The 20,597-nt window shown below is 38.3% G+C and overlaps 1 pseudogene across 1 annotated transcript; it reads left to right on the plus strand.

Annotated features, from left to right (window-relative positions):
• The first annotated feature begins 18,065 nt into the window (after positions 1 to 18,065).
• LOC111159407 lies at positions 18,066 to 19,507 on the plus strand (annotated as a pseudogene). Its single transcript, XR_002641414.1, has one exon. The product of XR_002641414.1 is annotated as a tubulin beta-7 chain pseudogene (transcript).
• Positions 19,508 to 20,597: the final 1,090 nt, after the last annotated feature.

A 20,597-nucleotide genomic window follows, 5' to 3' on the forward strand; every position in this document is an offset into this window, starting at 1 on the left:
AAAGTCCTAAAGACTCCACCAAAAAACTACTAGAACTGATAAATGAATTTAGTAAGGTCACAGGATACATAATCAATATATAGAAATCCATTACATTTCTATACACTAATAATGAAATTATTAGGGAAATTAGGAAAACAATCCTATTTACAATTTCAGCAGAAGAAATAAAATACCTAGCAACAGACTTAGCCAAAGAGGTGAAAAGACCTATACTCTGAAAACTATAAAACCCTGATGAAAGAATTTGAAGACAACACAAACAAATGGAAAAAGATTCCATGCTCATGGGCTGGAAGAACAAATACTGTTTAACAGAATTGGAAGAACAATTACTGTTAAAATGTCCATACTACCCAAAGCAAACTATGGATTTAATGCAATTTCTATCAAAATACCAACAGCATTTTTCACAGAACTAGAACAAATAGTCCTAAAGTTTCTATGCAACCATAAAAGACCATGAAGAGTCAAAGCAATTTGGAAAAGAAGAACAAAACTAGGGGTGTCAAAATCCCAGATTTCAAGTTATATTAAAATTGTAGTAATCAAAACAATACAGACACATAGATTAATGTGACAGAATAGAGAGCCTGGAAATAAACCCACAAGTATATGGTCAATTAATCTTCAACAAAGGAGGCAAGAATATGCAATGGAAAAAAGACAGTCTCTTCAACAAGTGGTGTTGGGAAAATGGGACAGCTACCCACAAAAGAATGAAACTGGACCACTTTCTTACACCATACATAAAAATAAAATACAAATGGATTAAGGACTTAAAATGTGAGACCTGAAACCATAAAAATTCTTGAAGACAACACAGGCAGTAATTTCCCTAATATCAGTCATAGCATCATTTTTCTAGGTATGTTTTGTGAGGCAAAAAAATAAAGGCAAAAATAAACTAATAGGACTACATTAAAATAAAGAGCCTTTGCACAGCAAAGAAAACAACCAACAAGAATAAAAGACAACATACTGAATGGGAGAAGATATTTGCAAATGACATATCTGATAAAGGATTTGTATCCAAAATATATAAAGATCTTACGTAACTCAACACCAAAAAACCATACCATTCTATTAAAAGATGGGTAGAAGACATGAACAGACATTTCTCTAAAGAAGACATACAGTCGGCCCACAGACATATGAAAAGAGGCTCACCATCACTCATCATCAGGGAAATACAAATCAAACCCACAATGAGATATCACCTCACACCTGTCAAAATGGCTAAAATAAAAAACACAAGAAACAATGAGTGTTGGTAAGCATTTGAAGAAAAAAGGAACCCTCATGCACTATTGAGGGGAATGCAAGCTGGTGCAGCCATGTGAAAAACACAATGGAGGTTCCTCAAATAATTAAAAACAGAATTACCATGGGATCCCATAATTCCACTACTGGGTATTTACCCGAAGAATACAAAAACACTAATTCAAAAAAATATATGTACCCCTATGTTTACTGCAGCATTAATTACAATGGGCAAATTATATAAAAAGCCCCAGTGTCCATCAACAGATGAACAGACAAAGAGGTGGTACATATATATAAAATGAAATATTATTCAGCCTTAATAAAAAATGGAATGCTGCTGCCAGGGTGCCTGGGTGACTCAGCTGGTTAAGCATCTGACTCTTGATTTTGGCTCAGGTCATAATCTCAGGGTAATGAGATAGAGCCCTGTGTCAGGCTTCGTACTCATGGGGAATCTGCTTGAGATTCTCTTTCCCTCTCCTTCTGCTCCTCCCCCCCACATTTTCTCTCTCTCTCTCTCTCTCAAATAAATAAATAAATCTTTTTTTTTTTTAAAGAAGAATGCAACAACTTGGGTGGATCTAGAGGGTATAATGCTAAGTGAAATAAGTCAGCCAGAGAAAAACAAATACCATATGATCTCACTTATATGTGGAATTTAAGAATAGAAACAACAAAAAAGAAAAGACAAACCAAAAAACAGACTCTTAACTATACAGAACAAATAGCTGGTTCCCAAAGGGACAGTGGGTGGGGGGATGGGTGAAATAGATAAAGAGAATTAAGAGTAGACTTAGCATGGTGAGCACGGAGTAATGTATAGAATTGTTCAATCACTATATTGTATACCTGAAACTAATATAACACTGTATGTTAACTATACTGGAATTAAAAATAAAAATAAATAAATTAATTAATTTAAAGAATAAGGTAAAGGTTAGAAGTGTGGTGGGAAACAAAAAGATCAGTTGAAGATCTGTGTACGGGCAGACTGTTCCAGCCTTGGGAAGAGCTTAAGCAGCCCAGCATTTGTTACTGGAAAACACTCTCTACAAAGTTAATTGGAAAAAAAAAAAAAGAAGAAGAAGAAGTTAATTGAACTACTAAGGGAGAGGTGGGGTGCCTAATGAGACTGCTGCCACACGGAAGGTAGGCCCTATTTCTCACAAAGTTTTCTAAGAATTCATTTTAAGGAAAATAAGCCCACCCACATGAAGAGAACTCCTACTTGAGTCCTTCTACTCCTTCAGTTCTTAAATATCAATAGTTTTTATCTACTGCTGTGTTACAAGTTATTCCAGTACTTAGTAGCTTAAAATAACTAATATTTTGCTTCACTTAGTTTCTGAGGGTCAGGAATTCAGATGTGGCTTCGCTGGGTCATTCTGGCTCAGGGTCTCTCATGAGATTGCAGTCCAGATTTTGGCTGGGGCTATAGTTATCTGAAGGCTTGATGGAGACTCCAGGACCCACTCCCAAGCTCGCTGGTATAGCTGTTCTTCAGAGGCCTTGGTTTTTTGTTATGTGGACCTCTCCTTGTGTTATTGTAGTTGGCTTCCTCCAGAGGAAGTAATCCAAGAGAAAGGGCAAATCCCACTCCCCCTGCTTGTGTTCCCTCTCTCACTGTGCCTCTGTCAAATAAATAAGAAAACTCTTAAAAAAAAAAAAAAAGAAAAGAAAGAAACAAGCTGTTCAAAACATGGATCGGTATCCCTATACATGTTTCACAAGCAGCAAGAAGGGTGATGAGCCAAAAGAAGACGGAGGATGGCACAAAAGAAGAGGATTTCAAAAATAGCATTGCATTAGATGAAGGTACATACAGGTGCTCTTTTCTATTTCAAGGTGGCCTGGAGAGTGGGACACCACTGACCGAGCTCTAAGAATGGACTAGAGCTCTGAGCATAACTGCTCAGAGGCTGAGCTTCTTGTGTCTAAGAGAGCTGGCTTCTTGTGTCTTAGAATTAGTGTCTATGTCTGAGGGTATTTGTTCTAAGCCTCTTCCTGGAGGTCCTGAAAAATTGCAATTAAAACGGGTTATTCGTTTTGCTTTCATTGGATGTGGGTATTATCGGAGTACAAAACCATGCTTGCTTCATTTCTGAACTTCTAAATATGCATTACACAACCAAGAGTTAAACATTGAAGATATCTTATTGCTTTTCAGATTAAAGCTGCTATTCCTTTTTCTGAAAACCTATTAACATTTGAACTCCACTTCAAAGTCTTTCTATTTCTACTCTTTCTTTGTACAAATTCCAAAAGCTAATATGTACTAGGCGTGGCACTAGGTGCTGCGGATAGAATCACGAGCAAAGACGTGGAGCTTACAACATACAGGATAAGTACGCAATTTTCACTACTTTATTAAAAAGCCTTTGTAGGTGGAAAGTACAAGAAGTTATAAATATATACAGGAAGAGCTCTTAGCCCAGACCTTAGGAATATGCAGTCAAAAAGGGTTTCCTAACTCCCACATCCCCCTCTATTTGATTTTGTTTCCTAAATATCTCTAAGATCTATCCCAGCTTCATTCCTACCACACTGTGTAGCTATGCCAGACTGCTGTCATTGAAGGGGCCCAGGGAAGCCTGCCCCAAAATGTACCACGTGGCATACTGATCATTTTGAATTCAAGTTACTTGGGAAACAGCCAGTACAAGAACACTCAAACCCTCCTCTGTCCCCCTGAAAGTGAGAAACAAATCTCCCTGTACAAGAAGTATAAAGACATCCTTATCACCAAAGATAGAGGCTTTAAAGTGGAGAAAGTTATAGAAAGAAACCTTATTTTTTTTACTACCTCAGCCTAAATTCTGCTTAGAATTCCTCACTAACTAAAGCTCCCAAACACCTGTTTTCATTATCCTGTCAATTCCTTACAAATTTATTTTCTCTTTGTCCAAAAAGGTATAAAAACTGCCTGCTTGGGTAATATCTTTGGGTCTCAATTTCATTATTGGATCTTCTTGCAACAAATTTTTGTTTGTTTCTCCTATTAATCGGTCTCATACTAATTTAATTCCTAAGCCAGCTAGAAGACCTCAAGGGAAAGAATTAAATTTCTCCCTCCCCCACATCATCAGTTATTTAAACTATTCGAGTAGTCTGATAAATACTGATACAAAAAATGATCTTCCTGAATCTACCTTTGTCCCTTTGCCATCTGTTTCCCACACAGCAGCCAGGGTGTTACTGTGAAAACACACATTTTATCAGGCCACTTTACTGTTTAAAATATGTCAGTGCTTTCCCATTGCTCTTTTCTTTAAATTTTAATTCCAATATAGTTAGCATACAGTGTTATGTAAGTTTCAGGTGTACAATATAGTGATTTAACAATTCTATACATTTCTCAGTGTTAAACATGGTAGGTGTCCTCTTGATCTCCTTCACCTACTTACCCCATCCTCCCACCCACCTCCCCCCTGGTGACCATCGGTTTGTTCTCTATAGTTAAGAGCCTGTTTTGGGTTTGTCTTTTTTTTTCCCTTTTGTTCATTCGTTTTGTTTTTTAAATCCCACATATAAGTGAGATTGTATGGTATTTGTCTTTCTCTGATTGACTTATTTCACTTAGCATAATACTCTCTAGCTCCATCCACGTCATTGTGAATGGCAAGATTTCATTCTTTTTATGAAATAAAAAGTAATACTCCATTGTGTGTATGTCTGTGTATATACATATATATATACATATATATATATTTTATTTACTTATTAAAGATAAATTCCTTAATATGACTCATCCCATACCTATCTTTCTAGTAACATCTGAACTGAACATGCTCCTCCATCACTCACCCAGCCCAAGCTGCACTGGTCTTTTGCGTACTACAGTCTGCATCTTGGCTGCAGGTTTTTGAACATATCATTTCCTCCTGACTTCAATATTTTCCCTTCCCCTTTTTGCTTTTTCAACCCCACCTCTCTCCAAATCCCAACTCCATCATCATTTCCTCAGAGAAGTCCTTCCTGACCTGCCTATGTCCTTGATAACATAAAAAAAAAAAATCTTATGTTTTATGTTCCTATAATAGCATTCTCTTCCTTTTAACACTTGCTCCAGTTGTGGTATTTCTTCTATTTGATTGATTGTTTGAATAATGTCTGTCATCTGCACTAAACACATGCTCCATAAGGTCAAGAACTCTATGAAGAGCAGAGGGAATTGGAAGAAATGAGGGTTGGAAGTTAAGCAAGGGCTATATCATAAGGACTTGTATGTTAGGCTAGGGAATTTTAATTTGATCCCATGAGCACTCTCCTGTGAACAATGGAGTAACATATTTGATGTAATTTTAAAATTTTACTCAGTATTGCTTTTTACAATAGAAACTGACTTACAGTTATCAGATTAATCACCAGCTCAACAAGTCATCATTCAACTTGTTATTGAACAACTGAACAAGTTATTATTGAACAGTAGAGAATTTGAATTTTCTCCCTAAACATGAGCAAGTTTAATTCTCTCATTAAATGGCTCCTAAATTGGAGCTAAGTCGTGAAATAATAAGAAATCAATTTGTTGTATTCTAAATAAGCATGATAACTATCTGACCAGAGAAACCAATTCACCCCGCACACACTAAAAGAAAACTTCCAGGTCCGGTAAAGGCAGTCCACCATTCTCCAAAGACAGCAGCTGCGGGCGAATGCCTGTATGGGGGCCAAGGTCATACCTCACAGCCCACCATTGCGTCCTCCACAGTTTTCTTCCAAAGTCCCCCAAATTAGGCATACAGCACGGAACCAAATTTGCTCTGTACTACCTTCTAAGATCTCTGGTCTTTCTATTTCCTAAAGCTGACGTACAGAGGAGACATACTCTTGCCAGCTCTTACTCCTTTAAGATAAAGCTTTTTTTTGGGAAAAGAAAAGGAACAACTTGCACTTAGTCTTCATTGTCAAATAATGTTTCCAATGTTAGTAGGATTCACAAGGACACCAATAAGATTCCCTTCAAGAATCTGAAAAGAAGCTTCAGCTGGGGTTTTAAACAATGTTTTGAATGACGGTTTTCATTAGTGATAATGTAAAATAAATTAGAGATAACGTAATCAGAGACAGAATGAGCTCTGGCCAAGACTTGAACAAAACGATGTTAAATGTACTAACACAAATAATATGACAATCTCTAAGAGATTTAGTCAGCAAAGGAAGCTTAGAAAAGGGAAAGCCAAACATTGATATTATTTTATTTCTTAGAAGACAATGTCCAGCCCACTAGGATGACCAACTGGGGGTGTGGCAGGTTTGACCCTATGGGAGAAGTACACCTGGCAATTTTCAGGGCTTCATGACATAGGCATTAAAATCTCCAACTGACTGCTCTTCTTCTAATTGCAGCTTCACTAAGCAGCCTTCTAATAATAAAGTTTCCTGTTTTCATTTGTCCTCAGAGAAAGCATTTATTTTTAAGCCTATATAATGGCGAAACTTCTTATTTTAAATTAATTGGTACTGTAGGTTTTAGTCATTGGCCTCCATGAGTTTGTTTAATTTGCGTCTACTCTGAGAAACAAAACTACTTCTCATCATGTTGACAATCACGTTTTCAAGCGGATGGCTTGAGAGCCATGCTCAGGCCTGTCATGAATTTGCCAAGGAAATGCCAAACTGAAGGATCTGTCTGGATGACCAGCCAAGTTCCAAAGAGGATGCCAGACTTCTCTCTAAGTGACTTTGCATAAAACTGCAATAATTTACATGGGGAGACTGGAATTCTACCCCCACTTGACACTAAAATGATGCTTCTCTCCCTCCCTGCTGGAGAAGAGAGAGGAAAGAATTAGTAAACATGAAGCAAGAGCTATAGTAATTACCTAATTGGAACTACAGAGAAAAAAATAGATTAAAACAAAACAAAACAAACAAAATCTAGAGTCCCAGGAAGAGAAAAGAAAGAGGGACTGAAAAAGAACTAAAAAAATAATGGATGCGATCTTCCCAAATTTAGCAAAAGATATTAATCTAAAGGTTTAAGAGGCTGAGCAAATTCCAAATAGGATTAACTCAAAGAATGCACCCAAACTTAAGTTAACTATGCTTCTGAAGTCTAAAGATAAAGGAAAATTTTTGAAAGCAGCCACTCCGGGAAAAATTACTTTAAATGACAGATTTCTCTTCAGAAACCACTGAGGCCAAAGGAAGTAGCACAATATAGTTCAAGTGCTAAAACAACTGCCAACCCAGAATCCTAGGCCCATTGAAAATACCCTTCAGGAATAAAGAGGAAATCAAGACATTCTCAAATGAAGGAAAATGAAGAATTTGTTGCCAACAAATCTACCCTAAAACAATGTCTAAAAGAAGATCTCTAAAAAGAAAGTAAATGATAAAAAAGGAACATTAGGAAAGAAGAAAGCAGATTATAAGCAAAAACGTGGATAAATATAATATTTATAAATATATCCTTAATAGTTTATACACTAGAAAAGAGGTAAAGTCTCAAATCAATAATCTAAGCTGCCTTCTCAAAAACTTAAGAAAAGCAAAATAAAACCAAAGCAAGAAGAAATAATAAAACAGAAATCAGTGAAAACGAAAACAGAAAAAGAATAAAAAAAGAAAGAAAAATGGAAAAATCAATAAAATCAACAAAAATTTAGCAATACTGAGAAAGAAAAAAAAGAAGACACAAATTAGTAATATCAAGAATAAGCAAGGGATATCAATCAGACCCTGCAGACATCAAAAGGTTAGTAGAGGAATACTATGATTAACCCTGTACCCATAAATTTATCAACTTAGATGAAATAAGCCACTCCTCAAAAATATATAAACTACTATAACTCACCCAATATAAAAGATAATTTTAATAACTCTGTGACTATTAAGGAAATTGAATTCATAATTCTTAAAACTCCCCCCAAAAAAGAAAATCTCCAGACTCAGATGGTTTAACCAGAGAATTCTACCAGATATTTAAAGAAAAGTTAGCATCAATTATACATAATCTCTTCCAGAAAACAGAAGACGAGGGAATCACTTCCCGATTTATTTTACGAAGCAATATTACCCCTATACCAAAACAAAATAGAGTATATTTTAATTATAAAACTAAAGATCAATATCCCTCATGAATACAGATGAAAAAAATCCTTAATGAAATATTTACAAATACAATTAACAATCTATAAAAAGAATTAAATATACCATGACCAAGTTAGGATTATTCCAGAGATGGGAGGCTGATTCAATATTCAAAAATCATCAATATGGGGCACCAAGGTGGCTCAGTTGGTTAAGCCTCTGACTCTTGGTTTCGGCTCAGGTCATGATCTCAGAGTCATGAGACCAAGCCCTGCATCAGGCTCCATGCTCAATGCAGAGTCTGCTCAAGATTCTCTCTCCCTCTTATTCCCCCTGCTCTCTCTTTCTTTCAAATAAATAAGTTAATTAATAAAATCTTCAAAAATCAATATAATCACCATATTAATAGATTAAAGGGAAAAAAATCAAATGAACATAATAATCAATAAAGAAAGGGAATAGGCCAAAATTCATCATCAATTTATGGTAAAAATTCTTAGGAACACAGGAATAGAGGGGAGCTTCCTCAACTTGATAGAGCATCTACAAAGAACCCTACAACAACATTATAGTTAATGGAAAAAAACCTAAACACTTTCCCCCAAAACTGGGACAAAACATTCACCACTCGCATTGAATATAGTGCTGGAAGTTCCAGCCAGTGCAGTAAAATAAAAGACATATACACAGAAAAGGCAAATTTAAGACCCTATATGCAGATGACTTGATTGTCTAGGTAGAAAATACCAAGGAATCTACAAAATTCTCCTAGAACTAGTAAATAGGTTCAATGAGGTAACTGGCTACAAGATAAACACACAAATATTATTACACTAGCAATGATTACATGGAATGAAATTTAAAATATAACACCATATATGATCACTAGAAAAATGATACACTAAAGTATAAATCTAACAAAACATATACAGGACTTAAATGCTAAAAATTACAGAATGCTGATGAAAGAAATCAAAGATCAAAATAAATTGAGAGACATATTGGGTTCATGGATTCTAAGACTCAACACAGTGAAGATGTCAGTTCTTCCCCACATTGATGTGTAGGTTTAATACAGCTTCTACCAAAGTCCCAGAAAGACTTCTGTAGATCCAGAGGAGACAAGACTATTTTACAATTTATATGGAAAGGCAAAGGAGCTAGAATAATTTTGAAAAACAAGAATGAGGAGCAAATAGTCTACTCAATTTTAAGACTTATTACATGGCTATAGTAATCAAGACTGTGTAGTATTGGCAAATAGAACAATGGAAAACAAGAGAGAGCCCAGAAATGCCTGGGTTCCAAGGAACTGGAACCCAAATATGTATGCCTGATAGATTGTGGACAAAAGTTCAAAGGTAATATAGGTAATTCAATAGAGGAGGGATAAACTTTTCAACAAATGATGCTGAAACAATTGGCCATAATTAACTTAAGTGGGTCATGGATTTAAATGTAAAATGTAGGGCGCCTGGGTGGCTCAGTGGGTTGGGGCTTCTGCCTTCAGCTCAGGTCATGGTCCCAGGGTCCTGGGATCGAGCCCCTTGTCAGGCTCTCTGCTCGGTGGGGAGCCTGCTTCCCTTCCTCTCTCTCTGCCTGTCTCTCTGCCTACTTGTGGTTTCTGTCTGTCAGGTAAATAGATAAAATTTTTTTAAAAAATGCAAAATCTAAAGTGATAGTATTTTATTAAAAATCCAGAAGAAAATCTTAGGGAACCATGGCAAGGCAAGAATTACTTAGACCTGTCACCATGATCCCTAAAAGGAAAAATTGATGTTAGACCTTCATCAAAGTTAAATTCTTTTTCTCAATACAAGCTGTTAAGAGAATGAAAAGGCAAGTTAGAGAAGAAGAAAATATTTGCAAACCACCTATTTGACAAAGTACTTGTATCTAGAATATATAAAGAATTCTCAAAACTCACCAGTAATAAAACCAACAACCCAAATTTTTAAAAATGGAAAAAGGGCATAAAAAGACATTTTACCAAAGAGGATAAGCAGACGGCAAATAAACACATGGAAAGATGTTCAACATCATTAGCCATTTTGGAAATGCAAATGAAAATAAAAGAGATGTCATCACACACCTATTAGAATGGCTAAAATTAAAAATAGACACCAAAGTTGCAGAGAAACCGAATCACTCATACATTGCTGTGTAAATGTAAAACAGTACAGCCCCTGTGGAAAACAATTTGGCAGTATTTTTAAAAACTAACATGCAACTACCATATGATCTAGCAACTGCACTCCTGGGCATTTATCCCAGATTAACACAAAAGCCTGTGAACAAATGTGTACAGGGCTTTATTCATAACAGCCAAAACAACCCTGAAATTCTTCAATGGGTGAACAGTTAAACTAACTGGGTACACCCATATCTTGAAGTACTACTCAGCAACTACTAAGCAAAGTATTCAGTACCACCGAAGGAACGAACTATTGATACACACAAAAAAAAATCTAGATGAATATCCACAAAATTACGATGTGTAAAAAAAAAAAAGCCAATACCAAATGGTTGTAAACCATATGATTCCATTTATAAAACATTCCTAAAATTACCAAATCATAGAAGTGGAGAACTGTCTAGTGGTTACCAGAGGTCAAGGAAAGTGTACTCTAAACTGAGTAAATTGAGTCAAGATACTGTAAACTGGGATCTCGCTGTATTATTTCTTACAATGTCATATGAGTCTATACTTAGCTCAAAATAAGAAGTTAAAAAAATTAAAACAAGATTAGCTTCATCTTCAAAGACGAGTACAAATTTTTCTTCCAAATTTTGTCTTAATTGCTTTATGCTTCCTATCAGAATAGGAGCAATATTTACTGAACCCGTTTGTGACAAGCGTTCTAATAGTACTTCATTTAATGCTCACATAACACTGTGAAGCAACAATATTATCTCCATTTTGTATTTGCAGTATCTCAAGCTTAGAGAAGTTAAATAACTTACAAAGATCCCAGTGTTGGGTTATTACAGAGTCAGGATTCACCTGCAGACGTGTCTGGCTCTGACACTGGTGCTCTTCACCACCGTGATACCCTTCAAAGACAATCTATGTTGAGTAGCACTCGGGCAGGACCTTATTTCGGACTGAGGGTTAGGAGCATGAGATTTTAATTGTTTTTCCCTCGTTCAGTCATTTTTCCTTATTATCTCCTCTCCTACACTGCTCCTCTAAGCTTCAGTGCAGATACATTTCTTGTATTCCAGAAGCATCACAAGCAAGCTGAGCTTTTTCTGCCTCACTGACTGACCTGATAAAATCCAATATTTCTTAAAATAAGCTTCTAAATAGCTCATGGAAGCATTCTCAGGATTGCCTGCAGCACCGAGTTTGTTCTGTTCTTCTGACTCTCTCACTAAAAGTAGCTGCCTCATCCTTCCCTCCATCCTCCCTATTCTGTGATGATTCTGGACAGTGGTAGCAAGTGGCTCTTAAGTTATATTAACAACAGAAAAAAACCACCCCACTCATGATAATTAATCAAATCTCACATGGGGGTGATTCCTCCGCCTGTGATACCAAACACCTTGCATTTTCATGGCTTGAAGACGTTGAATTATTTCATTATTGTGTGGATAGCACTGTCAGCCCCACAAGGGCTCTCTATGGATCCAGTAAACAAATGCCACACAAACCAGTTATGCTTCAACAGGAAGCTCTCTCAACAAGTCCCTTGGGAAAAACGGAGTATACATTAATTTAGCTATTTACCACAAGCTGGGCACTGAGCTAACTGTTTTAAATGTACCCATAAATCGATTTCTCTCCAAAGCATCACGAAGTAAGCATTATTATCGTTCTCATTCTACTGACAAGAAAAGAGACATGGAGGGGTTAACGGGCTCGTCTCAAAATCACACAGGGATGGGATTTGAACTCAGGCAGTCTGATGAAGAGCCCAGAAGCTTAACCATCATGTTTAACTACTTCTTCACCTAATGAATTTACTTCTATAGTTTACTAATTTGTTTCCATGTGCACTGGGGAATCATTAGAAAGAAGCTGTGGTCAGGAAATAAAATGAAGTAAAGAAAGTGTCAGAGAAATAGTGATTTTTTTTCCCAAAACTTTTTTTTACTTTTCAGTAATTACCAAAGCTACAGAAAGGTTGCAAGAATAGCAATACAACAACAACAACAACAACAAAACAAAAACAACAAAAAAACCCTCCTGTCAGCCTTCCCCCAGGTTTCCCGATTGTTAATATTTGACACATTTTCTGCATCATTCCTTCCCTCTCTCACTCCCCGCCCCGGCCACCACACATTCTTTTGCAAATTAGTGGAGTACAGATTGCAGGCATGATGACCCATTACTGTTGTTTCCTAGAGAAAAGGGAACTCTCTTACACAACTACAAAATTGAGAAAATTAATACTGAGACCATATAATCCACAAACCCCATTCAACTATCACAAATTGCCCCAATAATGTATTTCAGAGCAAAGAATATTACAATTCTTCCTGTTCAAGATCCATTTGGGGATCAAGTGTGACATTTCACTGTTGTGTCTTTTTATTTTTTCAGTCTGGAACAGCTACTCAGTCTTTCTTCGTTCCTGATCTTGACATTTTTGAACAGTACAAAGTAGTTATTTTGTAGAGTTCCCCTCAATTTGATTTTACTCCTGTCTCTCCAATATTAGATTCGGGTTTTGTATTTTTTGGCAGGGATGTCACAGAAGTGATGCTGTGTTCTTCTCAGGGCATCTTATCAAGGACACAATGTTGATCTGTACCATTCCCAGTGAGGCTAATTTTCATCATTGCATTAAGGTGGTACCTATCAAAATTCTTCTCTATAAAGCTACAGTTTTCCCTTTGTAATTAAGAAGCACTTTGAAATTACCTTGTTATCTTATTTATCATCAAACTTTTACCCAACAGTTTTTTATACTCTATTGATGATCCTTGACTAAATAATTATTGCGATATTTGCTAATAATGACTTTGTAACTCTATCATTTATTTGTTAATACTGTAACATAAGAAAGAACCTTCCCTTTTCATATAATCATGTATTCATTCATTCATTTATAGACTCATTAATCCTTATATTAATCCATAGGTTGTAATCTGTTTCAGTCATTACTTATTTTGACTTATTATATATAAATATAATACATATATTTATTAAATTGTCCCAGCTGTTCTTCATGCTGGCTAATGTGTCTTTTTGACGAGTCCTTATAAATTTTTATCAAATCTTTGCTCAAATCAAGATATTTTGGGCTCATCTTGTACTTTCCCTGCCCCAAACTCAGGCACACAGGAATGAGTTCATGTGGGTGACATTTACTGAGAATAAAGTATTTTTTTTTTATTTAAAAAAAATTTTTTTAAAAAGATGAATTCAGGGGGCCCCTGGGTGGCTCAGTCATTAAGCGTCTGCCTTCAGCTCAGGTCACGATCTCAGGGTCCTGGGATGGAGCCCCGCATCAGGCTCCCTGCTCAGCAGGAAGTCTGCTTCTCCCTCCCCAACTCCCCCTGCTTGTGTTCCCTCTCTCGCTGTGTCTCTATCAAATAGATAAAGTCAAATAAATAAAATAAATCTATCAAATAAATAAAAAAATAAATTTTTTAAAAAAAATTTTTAAAAAAAATTTAAAAAGATGAATTCAGGTTGTGATCTGTTGAGTCTGTGTTGTCTACTGAAAATTCAATAAGATACTGAGCAGTAGTCCTAGGGCTCTGTAGACTGAGCAAGACTGAAGATAAATCTGAGACACGATTTGTTGGTGGGAGTGGAATTCACTGTAGTAAATGATACAACCTGTATCAGTTTGTTCTGTGAAGAAAGAGAAGAGATAGTCAATGACACAACCTGGAAATAAAAACATCCAAGAGATGCTCATTTGCAAAAGGCCCTTTGAAGGAATGGTTTGAGAATGAGGCTGTGTTTGGAGACAAAAATGTTTGGAAGCCAAGTGATGGGAATGACTGCCTGCCTAAAATCACCTCTGCATAACTCCCTATAATACAGCCCCACCTCCCCAACTAAATAACTCAACAAAAAGAGAACAAAAATGTACATTTAGCACCAAATGCTGAAAATTAAAACCAATACTTAATAATATCAGAATATTTTAGGAATCTCCAGTAACTTTAATCCTTAAAAACTTCCAGGCTTTTCTCATATACTGATGCTCTGATAGAGTGGAGACTAAAATATAAATCACAGTCAGCTTAACCACTCACAAGCTACTCTATAACCACTTTTCTCCTGGAAGATTTTTAGATCCTTATATGCATCTCCATCTCATCCATTAGGCTTCTCCCTTCCACTATACACCTGTGTGTTTCTCTCATCACAGTGAGAAGGGGGGGCTTGTGTCTTTTATGCTCCCTTCTCAAAGTCTAATGTGCATTCAAGTCACTTGGGGATCTTGCTAAAGTGCCGATTCTATTTGTGGATGGAGTCTGAGATGTTTCATTTCTAACAAGCTCCCAGATGACATGCTGAAACTTATCTACTGATCAGAGGACCACACTGTGAGTAGCAAGGGTGTAGAGTACTCTATGTCTTCTCCCCTATATCCATCTGTATGTAAAACAACTCCCTATATACTCTTCCTTAATCTCTATTCCTTTTGCTTCCCTATTGCCGCCTCTTTCAACCTCACTATGTTCTCTCTTCCTTTCATCTGAGCCACTATCCATTGTTACTTTTATGTTGGCATTCTATAATGCTATTGTCTTCCTCACTTTATTCTTATCCCAACAAAATTTCTATTTTTTCCTTCAGCTGGGCTCAACTTTCCATTAGGAAAGCAAGCTCATTAAATCAAACCATACAAGGATGTTAGTTTCTGCGAGTCAATCTCTCTGGGGTGTCTGTTCATCCAAACTCTCAAGAAAGAAGTTGAATGCAGTGAGGTTTTCCTTAAATCACACCAACTGTGCAAGACCAGGCCTGTGGGCTGAAAGAAAGATACAAGCAGACTATGGTCTTCCAACACCCCAGAACTTTCTCTGAAATACAAGGGTATTGGGGCACCTGGGTGGCTCAGTTGATTAACTGTCCGACTCTTGATCTCAGCTCAGGTTTTGATCTCAGGGCCATGAGTTCAAGCCCCACACTGGGCTCCATGCTGGGTGTAGAGTCTATTAAAAAAAAGGTTGGGGGGATGCCTACTTGGCTCAGTTGTTAAACATCTGACTTCAGCTCAGGTCATGATCCCAGCGTCCTGATATCAAGCCCCACATTGGGCCTCCTGCTCCGCAGAAAGCCTGCTTCTCCCTCTCCTGCTTCCCCTGCTTGCATTTTCTCTCTCACTGTGTCTCTCTCTGTCAAATAAATAAATAAAATCTTTAAAAAATTTAAAAAGGAAGGTGTTGCCCCTTTTTTTCAAACTTCCCCTTCTCTAAACACTTTCTGGGGATTGAGACTTAAAAATCCCAGTCATTCATAAAAAGGCAGTGAGGATTATGGGAAATATAGTTAACAGACTATAATCTGGGACACAGCCCCCCAAGTCTTTACAAATGGTACTTCATTAAATCTTCACACAGTCTATGTGGTACTACTTCTTACTACAACTTTATAGTTGAGAAAACAGAAGTACAGAAAGGTTTAGGAATTTATCCAAGGTCACACAGCTATTAAATTGTGGATCTGTTTTGAATTCAGGCAGTCTGACTCCAGAGCCTGCAGTTTTAAACCACTAGATTATTCTATTTCTGGCAAAGGATAATATGGCATCCTTTTTGGACCTAATGCAAATGACCAGCGATTTTCAGCACGGTGAACATGACTATCTTGAGGGCAGAGCTTACATCTGATTTATCTTTGTATCCCTCCCCCCATAACACCCCAGCTTTATGCTTTGGTAGTTGCTCAGTATAAGAAAAAGAGAACAAGAACTCTATAGTTAGTAAGTGGCAAGTACCTTTGAATGGAGAAAGGTGGACTTCAGTCACTAACAGAATCATTAAAAGGCACAGAATTTTATTTAAGGGATAAATGGTAAAGACATTCAAATAAGTTCTTCTGTTCAACTCTTCCATTAAAAATTCAGAATTCACCAATCTTAAAGCACAAATCCATGGTAAGACTGGAATTCAAACTAAGGAAGTCTATGATTTGCTCTAATTATTCCTTAAAAGCATATAGCCTATTATACTAAAATATTTGCTCTTGGCCTTATTCTGTCTTACAGAAAAATATAGAAGATATGAAGGAATTGACACTTTCTTCTTACGTAGTTCTAAAAATATCCCAAGATAATATAATGTAAAAGCCACAAAGAAAGTCCTGTCATCAAATCCTGTCCTAGGCCTGCAGAGCCTGATGCATCTCAAAAACGATGCTGCATGGCACTGACATGGCCGTGTTTCTCACACGAATTAAATTTGTCATCATTCTGTCAGCAAGCTGAGCACTCTGCGGTAGTGTGATGACATTTCTCTCATTCTGCAAATAGTGTGGAGAAAGAGTCAGAGGTGACCAATCTAACAACACAGTAGGATTTTGCAATGTGGATTACATTCTAGAATAGATATCGAATTCCCCATAAGCACAAGCCAACAAGGATGCTAATTTCTGACCCTCTAGAACTTATGGTTTAAAAACAGTTATTGAACTTGTGGAGGAGATTAATATGTGTGATGCAGTTAAATTTGTCTTCTGTTTTCAGAATTATCTCTGTTTCCCAAGGGATCGGTTTTCAGTATGTCCACCTTGGTTGTGTTCTAGGCATCCCTTAAATATCTGGTGATTCATAGTTGTCCATTCATATTGAATAATAAGGGAATAAGACTGACTGGAAGCTCTGTACATTGCGTGGAAATTAGCAACTGGTAGGCTTCACATCTGTTCAGATGTATTAAATCATTGGTCTGTGAGCCAAATAAGGACTCACAAAATAATTCTGACTTTATAAATTAAATTGTGAATAATTAAAATTGGGAGATTTCACTTAAAAGTTGTATTTCTGCCTTCTTTTGAAAAATAGAGACAATCTAGCAACACTAGGCTCACATTCACAAATGCCAGTTGGCCAAGAGTCAGTGGCTATTCTTTTAAAAGATATTGATCCCTTGCCCATTAGGGTCTACAATGTTATTATTTACATGTTAGCTTTAATTTATCTGATCTTAAATCTATACATGTTTATGACGTAAGGCAATGATCTCATTCTATTTTCCTCATATAGGAATGAGCCCATATCCAGCTAACATCTCCTGAACAGTCCTTCTTTTGCTCACTGCTACCCTTATTATATATGGAGTCATACATACACAAACCTATAACTAGTTCTGGCCTTCCTATTCTGTTCCGTTGTTCTATTGCCATTCCCACCTTACTTGACTACATAATGTCTTAAATTCTGGTACGGTGTTCTCCTCTTTTGTTCTCTTTCAAAAATTCTTAGCTCTCTCAGAACCTTCCTGCGGCTGCGTTCGGACCTCGCTACTCCAGCCTCCGGGACACGTCCCATCCTTCCAGCCTGAGACTAGCAGTATAGAAAAGAAAATTCCAGGGCACCTGGGTGGCTCAGTGGGTTAAAGCCTCTGCCTTCGGCTCAGGTCAAGATCCCAGGGTCCTGGGATCGAGTCCCGCATCGGGCTCCCTGCTCAGCAGAGAGCCTGCTTCTCCCCCTCCCACTCTCCCTGCTTGTGTTCCCTCTCTCGCTGTGTCTATCAAATAAATAAATTAAAAAAAAAAAAAGAAAAGAAAATTCCATATCATTTCTTGCCCTGTACACACCTTGAGGTGAGCAAAAAAATTAAAATAAATTTTAACAATGAGGGAAATCATGCACATCCAGGCCGGTCAGCGTGGCAACCAGATCGGTGCCAAGTTCTGGGAGGTAATCAGTGATGAACACGGCATCGACCCCACTGGAACCTACCACGGTGACAGCGACCTGCAGCTGGATCGCATCTCCATGTACTACAATGAAGCTACAGGTGGCAAATATGTTCCTCGTGCTATCTTGGTGGATCTAGAACCCGGGACGATGGACTCTGTTCGCTCAGGTCCTTTTGGGCAGATATTCAGTCCAGACAACTTTGTTTTCGGTCAGTCTGGGGCAGGCAACAACTGGGCCAAAGGCCACTACACAGAGCGGGCTGAGCTGGTTGACTCAGTCCTGGATGTGGTGAGGAAGGAGGTGGAGAGCTGTGACTGCCTACAGGGCTTCCAGCTGACCCATTTACTGGGTGAGGGCACAGGCTCTGGAAGGGGCACCTTACTCATCAGTAAGATCCGAGAAGAGTATCCTAACCGCATCATGAATACCTTTAGTGTGGTACCCTCACCCAAAGTGTCTGACACTGAGGTCGAGCCCTATAATGCCACCCTCTCCGTCCATCAGTTGGTAGAGAACACAGATGAGACCTACTGCATTGACAACGAGGTCCTTTATGACATTTGCTTCCGCACTCTCAAGCAGACCACGCCAACCTATGGAGACCTGAACCACCTCGTCTCAGCCACCATGAGTGGTGTCACCACCTGCCTCCGTTTCCCTGGTCAACTCAATGCTGACCTCTGGAAGCTAGCCGTCAACATGGTGCCCTTCCCACAGCTCCACTTCTTCATGACTGGCTTTGCACCTCTGACCAGCCGTGGAAGCCAGCAGTATCAGGCCCTCACTGTGCCTGAACTCACCCAGCAGGTCTTTGATGCCAAGAACATGATGGCTGCCTGTGACCCCCCGCCATGGCCGTTACCTCACTGTGGCTGCTGTCTTCTGTGGGCTGATGTCCATGAAGGAGGTAGATGAGCAGATGCTCAACATGCAGAACAAGAATAGCAGCTACTTCGTGGAGTGGATCCCCAACAACGTCAAGTCAGCAGTCTGTGATATCCCACCTCGTGGCCTCAAGATGGCAGTCACCTTCATTGGAAATAGCACAGCCATCCAGGAGTTCTTCAAGCGCATCTCAGAGCAGTTCACGGCCATGTTCCGGCGCAAGGCCTTCCTCCACTGGTACACAGGTGAGGGCATGGACGAGATGGAATTCAGTGAAGCTGAGAGCAACATGAATGACCTTGTCTCCGAGTACCAGCAGTACCAGGATGCCACCGCAGAAGAGGAGGATGATTTCGGTGAGGAGGCTGAAGAGGAGGCCTAAGGCAGAGCACTATCACCTCAGGCTTCTCCATTCCCTCAGCCTTCTTCCTCAGCTGCCCCTGTCCTCTCCCTCAGAATTACATTTTCTGCCTCTGTCTCTTTTTTTTCCTTTTTTGGAGGGGGAGTGGTCCTAGAACACAGTGCCTGGCACATAACAGGTGCTCAATAAATACTTGTTGTTTGTTGAATGTCTCCTCTCTTCCACTCTGGGAAACCTAGATTTCTGCCATTCTCAGTAACCCTGTATTTCCTTTCGGTGTCCCCTTCTCCCATCTGTCTAGTTGGTATTTCCCTTTGTTTTATAAGATAATTCTCCAAGAAGCTAGGTCTCATCAGATCCCATCTAGAACCAAGTGCTTAAAACCCAGTAGATGGCCACCATCCTAAGCCCATGTGGTAGCCCCAGGGAAAGGAAACAAAGCTACCTCATAGCAGTAGAGGTACCTGTAAGGAAGGAATAGGGTTTTCTATTCTAGAGCAGTTTTGGAGAGGGATATCCAGGCTCTTGAGTCCTAATTTCCAGGAATTTCCCTGTTCCTCTCAGCTTCAGGAGAGGTGTTGACAGTATTATCTCTATTTTTCCGTCTTCTTCCAAGCTGTGTCCTGAGCTGTTTCTTTTGCAGGGGTCTGCCCCACCCTGTTAAAGCAGGATCCTTCCCTTTTCCTACATAACCACCTTCATATGTTGGATTCCTTCCTATTCTCCTGGTTGGAGAAGGGGGTCAAGAAGGGGAAGAGGGACTAGCCTCCAGAAAGACCCTCCCCATCCCCACCCTTTCTTAGCAAACACCCAGCTCTGCTGTGTATATACAGAAAGGTTTGTACTGTCACCTAAATCTTTTGAATCATTCTTCCAGAGAGGGGACAAGGAGACCCTCCCATCTTTGGCAACATCTCATTTTTTCCTTTTGCTATTCCCTCCCCTGCCCTTGGCTTCATCCTGTCCTACACTTCAAATTTCTATTTTGTGTTGAACTTGCTTTTTTTCATATTGAAAAGATAACATTGCCCCAAGAGCCAAAAATAAATGACAACTGAAAAAAATTAAAAAAAAAATTCTTAGCTAATTGTGAATCTTTATTATCTCATTTATTTTATCATATATTTTATGCATATTCTATTTTCTAATAGAAAAGATATAGGAGAATATCTTATAACTTGGAACAGGAAAAATAATTTTTTAGATAAAAAAGGCAT

This window comes from Enhydra lutris, unplaced genomic scaffold, assembly GCF_002288905.1.
Source record: "Enhydra lutris kenyoni isolate GAN:26980312 unplaced genomic scaffold, ASM228890v2 scaffoldscaffold68, whole genome shotgun sequence".
Taxonomy (NCBI): domain Eukaryota; kingdom Metazoa; phylum Chordata; class Mammalia; order Carnivora; family Mustelidae; genus Enhydra; species Enhydra lutris.